Source organism: Puma concolor, chromosome D3 (genome assembly GCF_028749965.1).
Source record: "Puma concolor isolate L17-30 chromosome D3, mPumCon1.1.hap2, whole genome shotgun sequence".
Classification (NCBI taxonomy): domain Eukaryota; kingdom Metazoa; phylum Chordata; class Mammalia; order Carnivora; family Felidae; genus Puma; species Puma concolor.
In genome coordinates this window covers 69723367-69739350 of record NC_141678.1, presented here as the reverse complement: position 1 = coordinate 69739350, position 15984 = coordinate 69723367, and positions in this window count along the sequence as shown.

The window sequence follows — 15984 nt, the reverse complement described above, 5'->3', positions numbered from 1 at the left end:
CAGACAAAGCTGGAGGGGGAGGGTTTATTACGCCTGTGTGTCTTCCATACTCCAGGAAGTGGGGGGAGGAGAGACTTCTGTAGGGGCCCACCCTCAGCTCACTACTCCTGCAAGGAAAGTGCAAGTCTGTCCCTCCAGGCCACACCAGCCTAGCAGAGCAGGTACCCCGTGCAAAGGCCGGGGGCTGAGCTTGGTCATCTCTGTCTGCCCAGCTGTTTGGGATGAGTTACATACACTGTGGCCTCCTCTGGTCCCAGCTCTCATGGGGTTTACGGACAAGGTGGGAGAGGGAGGCCGGATCACACGGAGCCTCACAGGCTCGGATTTGATCTCCAGAGCAAAAGGAGGCCACAGAGGGGTTTCCGTAAGAAAGGCCTGGTCGCGTTTCAACAAACTGAACACACCTGGGATTCAGGAAGAACAGTGATAATCCATTCTTCAAGAGCTGCCTCTAGTGAAAATAGACCCAACCAGGTTAAGTATGGAACAAAGGCACAAGCGATTCGATACGCGAGCCAAGAGAGTAACATGGTTAATTCGATTAGAGGATTCAGAGAAGGCTTACTGGAGGAGGGGGCCTTTAAGGTGGACTTTGAAGGGCATGGTGGTTTGGATGGGCGAAGGGGAGGAAGGAAGGCTTGGATGCCTGGAAGTGGAAGGCCAGCCTCAGGCATAGGTGGCCCAGCAGAGTGCTCCCCACCACCACCCGGGGTGGGGGGGAGGCAGGAGAAACCGGTTAGGACAGAACCTCACAGTGTATTTAACAGCACGCTGAGGAACTGTGGCTTTTCATGGAGGGAGAAGTAGGCTCAAAGGTGAACCTTGCTCATGCCTCCAGCAGGGATCTGGTGCCAGGCCAGGCGCCCAGATAACATCAGAGCATTACTTCTCACTGGGGGCTCCAGAAAGCTGAGCCTCACTAACTTCTCACATGCAGGTCTTACTTGGGGTCATCTCTGAGGAACTGAGGGCCACTTAGTTGCAGGCTTTGCCCACCCCCACCCCTTGCATTAAGGAAAATCAGGTTACAGGGTAGGGGGTGGCAATACTATCTATTGATAAAGAAATGAATGAATGAGTATGTAATTAAACTTTCTAGGGGAAGGAAGGCACAAAAGTGTGTGTGTGTGTGTGTGTGTGTGTGTGTAAAAGAACAGAGGTGCAAGCCCCCCCGCACTTCTTGGAGTAACAGGCCTGGGGCACTTTCAAAGAAGAGGAGAGGGTTCTGCGTGGGCAGAGGTCTCAGAGCTGTTGTCCTGTGACTCCATTTTCATTACTGCCCTTCCCACGCACCCGCCCCCAACCCCGATCCCCAAGGCCTAGATTTGCCAACATTAGGACAAGCTCCACTCCTGCCCCAGTATAGGACCCACATTCCAAGGGCGTGAAGACTCCACTCTCTCTCATGTGGGCAGTAAAGGGAAAGCCCTTCCATATGTCTCCAGCCATTAGTACTCTTTCCCCCAAGACCTGCTTCTCACTGCACCCACATGTGAAGTCCAGCAGCTAGAGCCTCAGCCCACCCCAATCCATGCCAGATCTTTCCTCTCGCCCCAAACGCCTTTGTCACTCCCCCTAGCCCCCCTCAGTCCTTAATAGCTTTCCTTAGTACAGGCTGAGGACATGGGCAGTGCTGCCTCCTGATCCCCGATCTCACACTCATACTTCGCAGTCAGAAGGCAGCCCAGAGTTACAGTCGCAGCAATTAGGGAGGACCCAAATGGAACCCTGGCTCCTCTCCTCGTCTCTGAGCCTCATCTGTAAATGGGAATGGTAGTTACTTACCTCGCAGGATTACAAGAACCCAATGGCAATATGCTATATGAGAAGTGGTTATAAATTCAGTCCACAAGCATGAGTGCACAAAATGATTTCTTTTTCCCTTTTATCAGAAACCATGCAAGCGAGAAGATAATGGAGAGGCAGCTTTACTGAAGTGCTTAAAGGAAGGGAGAAAAAAAACCCAACATCAACCCAGGGCTCTATATCCAGCGAAACTATTTTTCAAAAATGAAGGAGAAATAAAGAATTTCTCAGACAAACAAAATGGAGAGAATTAATTGTCAGCAGACCTATACGACAAGACATTTTAAAAGAAGTTCTTCAGGCACAGGAATGTGATATTGAACTGAAACTTGGATTTACACAAAAGGTGCAGAGCAAGGAAATGGAATAAGTGATGGTTAAGCAAAAGTATTTTTTCATGTGTAATTACTCTAAAAAAGAGATGACTGTCTAAAGCAAAAATAGTATCAATATATTTTATTTCTAGCATAACATTTAATATATGGCAACCCATGGGGGAGGGGAAGAAAAAAAAAGGAGGTTAGAGTGGGAGAGAGGCAAAGCAAGACTCTTAAAAACTGACAACAAACTGAGGGTTGATGGGGGGTGGGAGGGAGGGGAAAGTGGGTGACGGGTACTGAGGAGGGCACCTGTTGGGATGAGCACTGGGGGTTGTATGGAAACCAGTTTGACAATAAATTTCATATATTGAAAAAAAAATTTAATAAAAAAAATATATATATGGCAACAATAGCACAAAATTGGGAGGGAGGAATTAGGAATTAGGAATGTATTGTTATGAGATCCTTATACCACACATGAAGCAATATAATATTATTTGAAGGTACACTCTGACTAATTAAAAATGTATATTATAAATGCTAAAGCAACCACATAAGAAAATTTAAGAGATAAATAATGTCAATACATTATTAGACAAAATGGAAACATAAAATAGGTTCAATTAACCCAAAAGAAGACAGATAAAGGCAAAAATAAATAACAGATAAAATAGAAATCTCTGAGCTATAAGGTAGATTTTAATCTAACCACGTAACCATCAATAACCAATTTCTGTATTTTAATTGGTATGGTTAGATAGTTCATTAAAAGACATAGATTGACAGGCTGAACATAAAGGCAAGGCCCGAATATATGCCTTCTACAAGAAATCTCCTGTAGGTATAAAGACATATATAAATTTAAAAATATGCCATGTGAACACTAACCAAAAGAAAGCTGGAATAGCTATATTAATACCAAACAAAGCAGACTTCAGAACAAGTAACATTATCAGGGATAAAAAGAGACCTTATATGATAATAAATGGGCCAAGTCTCCAAAAAGACATAACAGTTCTAAATAAACGTATATGTACCAAACGACAGAATGATAAAACATGAAGCAAAAACTAATAGAACTAAAGGAGAAATAGAGAAATCCACAGTTAGAATTAAAAACCTCAGTACTTCTCAATCAGTAATTGAAAGAACAAGAAGAGAGAAAGCCAGTAAGAATATAAAAGATCTGAACAACACTATCAATCAACTTCACCTAAATGACATCCAAAATTAGCAGAATCATATTCTTCTCAAGTACACATAGGACAGTCACCAAAATAGATGATATTCTGGGTCATAAGATATACATTAACAAATTTAAAAGACTAGAAATCATACAAAAGATGTTTCAGACAAAAACAGAATTAACCAGACACCAAAAACCAAAAACTCTGGAAAATCCCTCAGATTTTTAAATTATACAGCATACTTCTCACAACTCATGAGTTAGCCAGGAAGTCTTAAGGGAAATTACAAAATATTGTGACCTGAGTAAAAATTAAAATATAATATCGCAATTTGTAGGATGCAGCCAAAGCAATGCTTACAGGGATGTTTATAAAACTAAATGCATGTACTAGAAAATCAACAGATTTCAAGTTAGTAGTCTAAGCTTCTATCTTAATAAATGGCAAAGAAAAAATTAAACCCAAGGCAAGTATAAAAAAAGGAAATAATAAAGATCAGAGCATAAACAATGAAAATGAAAACAGAAAGACAATAAGAGAAACAAGATGAAACCAAAAGCTGTTTCTTTAAAGAGATCAGTAAAATTAATAAAACTTTAAGTCAGGCTGACCAAGAAGAAAAGAGAAGAAACAAGGAACCAATATCAGGAATGAAAGAGGAGACATCACTACAGACCCCATGGACATTAAAAGGATAAAAGAGAATTCTACAAATAACTCTATTCTCCTAAATTCAATAACTTTACAAAAAATAAAGCAATTCTTTGGAAGATGCAAATTACCAAAATTCACTCAATTCTATACAATCTCTTCCAGAAAACAGATGAGACAAGAACGCTTCCCAATTCATTCTGCAGGGTCAGTATTACCCTAATGTCAAAACCAGACAAAGATGTTGCAATAATATAGGCCAATATCAATCATAAACATAGAGTGCAAATAGTTGTCAAAAATATTAGCAAATAGAATCCAGCGCTATACAAAGTGGACAATATATTAGGGCTGAGGGAAGTTTAGTCAAGGAATAACTGGCTGTTTCAACATTTGAAAAACAACCAATGTATTTCACCATATTAACAGGACAAAACTATACGATCATCTGCAGAGATGCAGAAAAAGCGTTTGACAAAATTTGATGTTCATTCATGATAAAAACTTGGAAACTGGGGGAGAGGTATGGGCAGGAAAGTTCTTTCACCTAATAAAGGGTGTGTATAAAAGACCTCTACAGCAAATATCATTTTCAATGGTGAAAAATGAATATTTTTCCTCAAGATCAGGAATAAGGTAAGAATGTCTTCTCTTACCGCTGTCATTCGACATCATACTGGAAGTTGTAGTCAATGCAATAAGGAAAGAGTGGGTGAGGAAGGAGGCAGAGGGAGGGGGGGAGGGAAAAAGGAAGGAAGGAAGGAAAGAAAAAGAAAGAAAAGGAAAGAAGAAATGAAAAGGCATATGATGAAAAGGAAGAAATAAATGAACTCAACTCTGAGCTCTCACTGAATTATAACAATAATCCAATTTCACTCATTACTGGATCTCTCCCCACACTTCCCTGAAGATTTTGCATAACTTCTGGGGTCTTAGGCTGTACGAGGACATCAGGGAGACCCCTCCCTTCATAAGTAATCTGTCTCCATGGATGACTGCCTAGACATCTATTATCATAGCTCACACATTCCCTTAATGTCTAGCAGCAGCACTTGTTCACTTGGGTGCAGAAAACTCTAGAAAGGCTGGAGCTCTCAGTGCTTGCAGATCCACTTCCCTAGAGCACCATATTGCCAATTCAGTTGAGGCTTCACCACCTCCCTGAGCTTTTCTGAGTGGTGTGTGTTTCTGCTCTTAAACTCACTTCCACTCCCATTTTTGACCACTCTTATTCTGGGTAAAATACCTCTCTCTCCTCTGCTTAATCTCAATTCTTTCACTTTTTCTTAAACAGCCACTCTCCATGGCTCATTAAATTCTAATGCAGAAAAATTAGCAATAGAAAAAAATTATTTCCCTACCTTGAGGGTAAGAAGCTATTTAATCTTCCAATTGTTCAAGGAGGTGAAAGAAAATGAATTACATCCAGTCTTCCACTGCTGTAGGAAAAATAAAACAAAGTTGTGAACTTTCCAACTGATTGTGGATTTGTCTTTTTCTCCTTCAGTTCTATCAATTCTATCATATATTTTGAAGTTCTGTTGTTAGGTACACATCTACTTAGGATAGATCCTCCTGGGCAGACATCTGGTTCCCCTTCTTTTGGTAATAGGACCCCTCCTCCATGCCTCGTTTCTTTTGTTGAGTGGGTCTAATCCCTCCTCCTGACTACCAGACCGGTTCATGACCCAAGCATGGCCACGGGGAATACCGCCACCACTACTCACATCCTGGTGGCAATGACTGGCTTAGGAGGATACCCATGGCACCAGATGGACTGATCAGAGCCAGTAAGCACATCTCAGGGACTGTCACTGAACTCTTCAACCAAGTCTGAATTCCTTTGAGCATGAGGGGATAGAAAGACCTATACAACTCTACCCAACTCAACATACATCACAGAGGAAAAAGATAGAAAATAAAGAAAAAGTGGATAGTAAACAGAAAACAAAATTAATAAAAGAATATACAATAAATGTAATGGATTTAGTCCAATTACATTTAAAGACAGAATGATCCAATTGAACAAAAAAGAAAACAATCCAGCTACATGCTATGGCCAAGAGACTTGGTTTAAACAAACCCATTTAGAAAAGTTTAAAAAGAAAGAATGGGGAAAGTATGTCATGCAAATGCTAACCAAAAGACATTTAGTACAACAATATTAATATTAAAATAAAATTTGTAGCAAAAATAGTGATAAAAACCACTCTTCCACAACAAAGGGAAGCATGCTACTTTTTTCCATAGTAATTGATATTTTTAGCAAAACACATGGCCACCCAGATGAAACACTATCCCAGACTCTCACACAGACAAGTGTGGTCTAAGTTTGGGTGAATGGGATGTTATCCAAACCATCATGTGGCAGTTATCAGAAACTTTCCTTGAGAGGCAGGTGGTATATACCTTTGGCCCCTTCCTAGTCTCGTGTGTGTGCGTGTGTGTGCGTGTGTGTGTTCTTGGGATGGCGCAGGTCTGGAGGTCACTATTATTAACATCGATATGGCCACATAATACATCTCTCTCCTGCTTAGCCTTTACACATGTGCTTAAAACTGAGCTCATTTACAACATGAATGCCTATATAGGATGGTAATCAGGGCGCTGTGCTAATTTAGATACTACGTTTTAGAGAAAACAAACAAATGTCAATATTTTATTCATTTTCCAATTAACAGTAAACTGGGCATCCTCCTGTGGCTCCCCTTCAGGCAAATGAGGAGATCTCAGATGTTAAAATTAATGTATAAAAATCAGCATGCATTTTTTTTTCCTGGCACCCTGCTTGATGTCACACAGTTACAATCAATGGCAAATTCACCCTTAAACACAAGTTTTTATTTCCTTCCACTGGATGGTCAGAACCTATGTGAGCATTTGCTTTCACCCCTTCGAACTTCCCACTTCCTTTCTCTTGTTCCCTCTCCCTCTGATTCTCATGCCCACGCAAATATTTCAGTTGCCCTGATCACTTTCACTTCTGCTGGGAAATTACAACAGGCTTCCTTTTTTTTTTAATATGAAATTTATTGGCAAATTGGTTTCCAATTTGGCTGGTGTTGTAACACCCAGTGCTCATCCCAACAGGTGCCCTCCTCAATGCCCATCACCCACTTTCCCCTCCCTCCCACCCCCCACCAACCTTCAGTTTATTCTCAGTTTTTAAGAGTCTCTTATGGTTTGCCTCCTTCCCTCTCTGTAACTTTTTTCACCCTTCCCCTCCCCCATGGTCTTCTGTTAAGTTTCTCAGGAATAAGAGTGAAAACATATGGTATCTGTCTTTCTCTGCCTGACTTATTTCACTTAGCATAACACTCTCCACTTCCATCCACGTTGCTACAAAAGGCCATATTTCATTCTTTCTCATTGCCAAGTAGTATTCCATTGTATATATAAACCACAACTTCTTTATCCATTCATCAGTTGATGGACATTTAGGCTCTTTCCATAATTTGGCTATTGTTGAACGTGCTACTATAAACATTGGGGGACAAATGTCCCTATGCATCAGCACTCCTGTATCCCTTGGATAAATTCCTAACAACATGCTTCCTTAAAAAAGAAAGGAGAGGCGCCTGGGTTGCCCAGTTGGTTAAGCATCCAACTTTGGCTGAGGTCATGATCTCACAGTTCCTGAGTTCGAGCCCCACATCCGAGCTCTGTGGTGACAGCTCAGAGCCTGGAGCCGCTTCAGATTCCGTGTCTCCCTCTCTCTCTGCTCCTCCCCCACTCACGCTCTGTCTCTCTGCCTCTCTCAAAAATAAATGAACATTAAAAAAATTTAAAAGATAAAGGAGAAAACTTAGATTTTCTGATACCAAGTCATTGGGCTTTGGAATCTTTCAAGCCCAGCAAGACCATAAAACGCCCATGTGTCTGAGAAAGAACTGGGGAAGGAAGAAGGAGCCAGAAAGGGAATCAGGGAAGAAAAAGAAAGAGGCGGAGACAGAAACACTGCTTACTGTGAATATTCATACATTCGTCTATTCTATAGATTCTCGTTAAGCATTGGAAAGTGCCCAGTGTTTTCATTTTCTTCAGATAAATACCCAGAAATGGAATTGCTAGAGGATATGACAGTTCACAGTGTATGCAAGTTCCCTCTTCTCCACATCCTCGCCAACACTTGCTATTTCTTGTGTTTTTAATAATAGCCACAATACTTATTCCTAGTTTCTTCCTCTTTCTTGCTGCTTCCATTGCAGCTGTGCCTTGGGCCAAGAGGATGGGGGCCACACCCTAGAGATGGCGGCAGGCTAAGTGGCCTATGGAACAGAGCTGCCCACCAGCTGTAGGAGGCATACCTGTGGGCTTTCTATCTTGTCTTGAGGTTTTTAGTTACCCTCAGCTGAACCTAATCTCCAGTATATGCCCTAATGCTGTGCTATCTTCTCATGGACACATCTCCTTTTTAGCCAGATTATAGGTCTCTTGAGGGGGAAGTGATGTCTTAGAACTTGACACCTAGCTCAACCTATGCCCAGTCTAGGGCCAAGAACTGACAGAATGCGAGTGGGGAAGGGGCAGAGAGAGAGGGAGACACAGAATACGAAGCAGGCTCCGGGCTCCAAGTTGTCAGCACAGAGCCCGACACGGGGCTCAAACTCATGAGCTGTGAGATCATGACCTGAGCCGAAGTCGGATGCTCAACAGACTGAGCCACCCAGGCGCCCCAAAAAGACTAAGTATTTGTATTCTAAGTCCCAATGGCTACTTAAGGCTGGAATAATTTACCCCTGTCAAAGACACCAGGTCTAATTTAGAAAGAGCCTGCAGTGTGTGGAAGCCTAATCCCTTTTGAGGACTCTGACACAGTTCAGCACTATCAGAAACTCCCAAGTCCGCTGCTCGACACCCTAGATCGCCTCTTCCCTTCCTAGCCCTTTACCTCCTGCCTGGGACTCTGGGCATTCCCAGAAATAGACAATTCACTCGCACCGAGGATCTGTCTGCAATGGGTTACTGTTAGCAAAAGTTGTCACTCTGAGGGGGAAATCACATTTGTTTGGAGACTGAAAATAGTACGTGTCCACTGGCAGTTACCCAGAATTCTCACCATTAAACCCACTCCTCTTATTCTTCCTCTCTCTTTTGTTGACCTCCACCCCCCAAAGTGTCCTCAGTGATGGCTCTATTTTCGGTCCCCGTGTGGAGGGATTAGTGCTCACAGAAATGATGTGACTTCTCCAGACGCCTGGGTGGCTCAGTTGGTTGAGCACCCGACCTTGGGTCAGGTCATGATCTCACGGCTGGTGAGTTCGAGCCCCACGTCCGGCTCTGTGCTGACAGCTCAGAGCCTGGAGCCTGCTTCAGATTCTGTGTCTCCCCACCCCCACCCTCCCGCCTCTCTGCCCCACCCCTACTCGTGCTCTGTCTCTCTTTCAAAAATGAATAAACATTTTAAAAAAATGTAAAAATAAAAAAAAAAGAAATGATGTGACTTCTTGGATGCTGGAAGAAAATGTGGAGTCTTGGTCTTTAGACATACCCAACAGTCAAAACAGAATCCAGGCTCAGTGGGGGAGTTGGGTGTCTCAGTCCATTAAGCATCTGACTTGGTTTCAGCTCAGGTCATGATCTCACAGATGTCACAGGCTCTGCCTGCTTAGGATTCTCTCTCTCTCTGCCCCTCCCCAACCCTCGTGGTCTCTCTCAAAATAAATAAACTTAGAAAAATACCAGAATCAGAAGTATCTTCTGAGATATCTGAGAATCTGAGGTATCTAAGGGGGGGGGGGGGTGGCGGGTTCTTTTGAGAGGGCATTTTATCTTTTTAGAAAGCACAGACAGAACTCAATATGTCCTGGACCAGGGGCCAGGAGCCAGCACAGCTTTCCTATAAAGACCCAGATGATAAATATTATAACCTCTGCAAGCCATGCAGTCTCTGTCACTACTTCACAGCCACTGAAGGACGAAACCAGCCACAGACAACACACACAAGAATAGGTGTGACTGAGTGCCAGTAAAACTATCTACAAACACAGGCAGGGAGGCGAAATAGGCCCGTGGAGCTATATTGTTGCTGAACCCTGCCCACCAGTTTCCAGAACCTCTCGGTCTCCCCTGTAATTAAACGGCACTTTCTCCTTCCTTTGCCCAAGCTGGTAGTCTGGCTCTGCTGTGCCACCCCTACCCCGCCCCGCAGAGGCATCCTGGCTGGAAGAGCCTGCCAGCGTCTGACAACTTTAACTGTCACAGACCTGGGCCAATTTGTCCTTGTCAGCACCCTCCCTCCCTGTCCAGCTCCTTCCTGAAGGTCTCTTGCCTGCAGGCTGCCCAGGTATGCCCTTCTGGGCTCACCCAGGATGCACCCCCCTCTCCCGGACAGTACTTGTGTTCCACTGACCTTGTCCCCCTCTCCCACTAAAACTGACCTATTAGAAGGAAAGGTACCTTAGCCACCTCATAACCCAGAATAGCCATCATCCGTCATCCATCCGTGCCCTACTGGACAAAGCCGTAATATGGAATCTCAGGTTTTCTGATGAGCAAGAGAAGCACGTAGCTGGCCACCTCGAGTGCTGTGCGTAAGGCTGGTGGGCCTGACTTGTATTAGGGGACAGACTTGGGCTGGGTTGCTGTGACCTGCCTTTGAGAGCAAAACAGAGGCTCCCCTCAGGCTGGAGCTCATTTAATGGCCCCGTCCATGGTGACTTTTTTTTTTTTTGCCCTGTAAAGCTCCTGGTCGGTTCCTTATCAGACCAATCCCCAGGTAGGACACTGACACCCTCTGTCTGTCTGGCCCAAAAGCCACTAGTAAAGGTACATGAAATGCTGACCAGAAATGCTCCAGAAAAACAGGCTTACGTGTGCCCAAAGTTTTGTTTTCTTCAAAGACATCCTTGACCAGCTGGTGGCAGCCCCTCCATCCCACCCCTTCCCGCCATCCCTCCAGTCCACAGAACTTCTGCAGGAGGGGTTAAGGACCTTGCCAGGTTCCCGTGAGGGAGTCTGCCAGCACCATCAACTCTCCATCAGGTCCTTCTGGTTCTCTACCCTGGCTCTTCTCTGACTTTACTTCCCACCCTAGCTACAGCCAACTGATTCTGACAAAGCTGCTCTCGGTGTGATGTGGATAGTAACTTCACCGGGGGAGGGGAGGCGAGGGGCGGGGGGTGGAGCAATTATTTAGCTCAGGAAGCAGGGATTGGTTATGCAAAAAGGTTTGGGAAACCAAGCTCATTCAGATGATTCAGAAGGGATTCCTTTCTTCTCATTCCATGTCTCTTGGTTTTCTAAGGCACTGTAGCCCTGAAATACAGAAGCCCTTTTTCTTTTTATGCTGACCTTCAAAGAAGTTAAAAGTCACTTTTTCCCCCAAATTTCTTATTCTGCTTTCCTTCAGGGTGTTTTCACTGCTAAGGGGTAAAAAATCTTTTCATGAGGGATCATATCTTAGCTTTTGTCTTCTAGGATTGGGTCCACAGAGGGTACAAACTGGACATATAATCAAAAAATGAACTAAATGTGCAGTAGTTCAGCAAAGCTATGATAGGAACAGGTCTAAGGGGAGCCATGGGGCGTCTATCTTTCTTTGACTCTGGATTTTTGGTATAGCAAATATATAGGAGGCAAATCTCTTTTTTTTTTTTTTTAAGTTTATTTATTTATATTGAAAGAGAGAGAGAGCAAGCTGGGGAGGGGCAGAGAGAGGAGAGAGAAATCCCAAGCAGGCTCTGCACTGTCAACACAGAGCCCGAAGCGGGGCTCGAACTCACAAACTGTGAGATCATGACCTGAGCTGAAATCAAGAGTTGGACACTTAAACAACTGAGCCACCCAGGCGCCCCTCAAAACTTCTTTTTTTTTTTTTTTTTTTTTTTTTGAGTAATTTCAGGTTATGGAAAACTTGTAAAAATAACATAGCATCCATATACCCTTCACCCAGCTTCCCCTGATGCTAATAATTTACGTAGGACAAACACTCCTATTAGCAAAAGCAGGAAACAGACAGTGGTTCCTTACTATTAACTGATCTATAGTTGAATCGCAACACGTGTCTCACTAATGTCCTTGTGCTCCTGTCCGGGATTCCATTCAGAGTCCCACAGTGCATATAACAAATCATTGTGCCTGAACAAGTCTGGGACAGTTCTTCAGCCTGGGGGTTTGTCTGATGCTTTCTCACGATTGGATTGAGATTACGCATTTGGGGCAAGAACCCCATAGAAACGATGCCATGCCTTTCTCTGTGCATGATGTCAAAGATACATGATGTCAATATGTGTCATCACTGATGATGTTAACCTTGACCACTTGGTTAAGGTAGTAAGTTGCTGCACTATGAAGTTACCATTTTTTCCTTTGCAATTAATAGATATCCTATGGGGACATACTTACAGACTATGTAAACATTCTGTTTCTCATTACACTTTTGCCCACTGATTTAAGCACCCACTAATGGTTCTTGCTTTTAACAGTTATTAGCGTGATGTTGGCTCACTGGTAATTTTCTATTTTCCTTGTTCCTTCTGCAGGTATTAATTGGAATCCTGTGAGGCAGAACTGTCCTTTCTCCTCCAATATTTCTTTATTTAGTTGTTTATTTATAACAGTATGAACTAATGTATATTTATTTAGTTCATGGGTTATAATATAATATTATCATTGTTGATATTGTTACCTGATTTATTCCACCTTGGGCATTAGAAATTCCTTCTGGTGGGCTCCTGTGTCTTTTGACATGCCTTATCTTTTTCTTTTTCTTTTCTTTCCTTTTTTTTTTTTTTTTTTTTTTTAATTTCTTTACTTTCTGGCACTGTAAGATGTTTTAGGCTCATGTTGTATTTTTCCAGCCTCAGCCCTGAAGTCAACCATTTCTCCAGGGAGCTCTGGTTCCTTTTATTTGAAAATGGTATTTAGAAACCAGATTTGACACTAAGTGTTCTCACGGCAAATGGAGTGTCATTTCTTCTAGGCCCCTCCGCAGACAGACCTAGGAACCGCCCCCCCCCCCACACAATTTCTGTATCCACCTATCTGTATGTGTTTTATTCTAACCCTCCACCTGTCCTTATTTGTAACTTTTCTTGACTAGCAAAAAACCTGGCTCTCATTATCCACAATATATTCACTTAATTGTTCAATCCTAGTATAGACATATAGTAGTTTCAGAATTTCTAACCCATGTCCCATGAGACACTAAGTTCACTGTTTGTATATAGTTATATATATGAAGGTCCCCCATTTTTCTATAAACTTTTTGGTCCTTTGCCTCTTCAGGAGTTCTTCATGTATTAGGATTATTAACCTGTTATCTGTGGTATATATTGCAAATATTTTCTCCCCTTGTTACTTGTCTTTTGAGTTGTCTGTGGTGATTTTTTTTGCCATGCAGTTGTTTGTTTTGTTTGCTTAGTCAAGTTGCTCAGTATTTTCTTTTGTCTCTGGGTTTTGAGTCAGGGTTGAGTTGACTTCTTTATTGAGGTTAAGAGGAATTCACCTTTGTTTTTTCCTAGTACTTTTATGATCTCCTATTGTTCATTTAGATCTCAAATCCATTTGGAATTTATTCTTGTGTATGGAGTGAGACATGGATCTAATTTGATTGCTTTTAGTTGTCCCAGCACCATTTATTAAAAGATCATCTTTGCTCTAATAATATGAGGTGTTACTTCCCTCATGTACTAAATTTGTATGCGTACTTGGGTCTAGATGAGCTTCCTGTTCTCTTCCAATAGGTTAATTGTCTACTCCTACACCAATACCATGCTGTTTTAATTATGGATACTTTGTAATATGTTTTAGTGCCTCTTGGACCTATCCCCCTCAAAAGTTTGTTGTTTTTTTTCTTTTAATGTTTTCCTGTCTGTTTTTGTATGCTTGTTTTTCTATATGAATTTTATTATCAAGTTTTTAAGACTTCAGTGGGAAGCCTTTTAAAAATAAAAATGCCGGGGCGCCTGGGTGGCGCAGTCGGTTAAGCGTCCGACTTCAGCCAGGTCACGATCTCGCGGTCCGTGACTTCGAGCCCCGCGTCAGGCTCTGGGCTGATGGCTCGGAGCCTGGAGCCTGTTTCCAATTCTGTGTCTCCCTCTCTCTCTGCCCCTCCCCCGTTCATGCTCTGTCTCTCTCTGTCCCAAAAAAAATAAATAAACGTTGAAAAAAAAATTAAAAATAAAAATGCCTTGGGGCTCCTGGGTGGCTCAGTTAGTTAAGAGTCCGACTTTACTCAGTTAGTTAAGTGTCTGACTTTTCGTGGGTTCCAGCCCCGCGTCGGGCTCTGTGCTGACAGCTCAGAGTTTGGAACCTGCTTCGGATTCTGTGTCTCCCTCTCTCTCTGCCCCTCCCCATTTGTGCTCTCTTTCTCTTTCTCTCTCTCAAAATAAACAACAATTAAAAATATTAAAAAAAAAATAAAAATAAAAATGCCTTGGTGCCACTCCTGAAGATCTCTATTCAGTGGGTCTGAAGTGGGACTTGGTAATTTGTAATTTTTCAAATTCCTTGAGTAACTCTAATGGTCAAAAAAAAAGTCTGTTGTGGTTTTTTTTGTTGGGATCGCATTAAATTTATGAATCAACACAGGGAGAACTGACATCTTTATAAAGTTGAGTCATTCTATCCAGCCACAACAAATGTCTTTTCCATTTGTTAAAGTCTATTTTTGTGTTTTTCAGAAGTATTTAAAAATTTTCCCCACTTAGACTTTGCATGCTTCTAACAAGAATAAACTTAACAAAGTTTATCCTGAAGTATATGGTTTTCCCTTATGCTATTACACATAGAATTTTCTCCACCATTATGGCTTTTATCTCTTGCCACCTTACTGAATTCTTTCATTGTTTGTGTTAATTTTATCATTGATTTTCTAGGATTTTCCAAGTACCCAAGCATATCATCAAAAAAGAAATCATTTTTATGCCTTCAATTGATTTCTCTCATCTAGCTGCATGGTTAACTGACTAATACAATGTTGAATAGTTGTGGAGACAATTCTCTGTTAATGATCTTAGAGAAATGATTCATTCTAGTGTTTTCTGGGGGGGGGGGGACATTATTGCATGGCTCAAAGCTAAAGGAATAAAAACTATAATTGATAAATTTATTGACCCTTGTCATTTACATATGCCTCTTCACAGAGCAAAAACCCATTTCATTCATCCCCAAAGAAGGAAAAGCAGCTTCATGTCATTCCAGTGGGGGATTGGATGTTAGTACCCCTGGTTTCCTTAAATCAGTGAAGCTGTCTTCATACCCTGTCATCAAATTTGACCCTAGGTTTCGTTCTCAGAAAAATCCATGCAAGGCAGCCCACTGGGTGAACTTTGGGTATGGCGGACCATCTGCCTTGGGAAAATTTTATAGCACTACCTAGTAGAAGAACAATGTTAGCTATAAATGTAATCTAAAACTTTCTAGCTTCCACATTTAAAAAAAGGAATAGGGGCGCCTGGGTGGCTCAGTTGGTTGAGCATTCGACTCTTGATTTTGGCTCAAGTCATGGTCCCAGGGTCGTGGATCGATCCCCACATCAGGCTCTGAGTTAATGTAAAGCCTACTTAAGATGCTCTCTCCCTCCGCCCCTCTCCCCTGCTTGCATACTCTCTCTCTCTCTCTTTCTCTCTCAAAAATAAATAAAAATTAAAAAGAAACATTAAGTTACTTTGATAATATTTTTTATTTAACCCAGTGTATCCAAAATATTATCATCTCAACATGTAATCAATATTTTACATTTTTTTTCATACCAAGCACTTTACATTTATAGCAGATCTTAATTCATACTAATCACCTTTCAAGTGCTCCACGGCCACATGTCCCTAGCAATGCTGGGCTATTCTTGCGTGTGAAGTGACGTATGTATCTAATTTTACTTCTTTCCAAGTAGTTGCTCAGGTATCCCAGCACCACTTAGTAAAAAGATCTTTGCTCCAGTGATTTGATATGTCATCTCTATCATACGCTGAGTTTCCATACAGACGTGTGTCTACTGGTGGGCTTTCTATTGTCATCCGCTAATCTATTCATCAGTGTTCAAATACAGACTGGACAGTGTGGGTTTAGGGGAATTC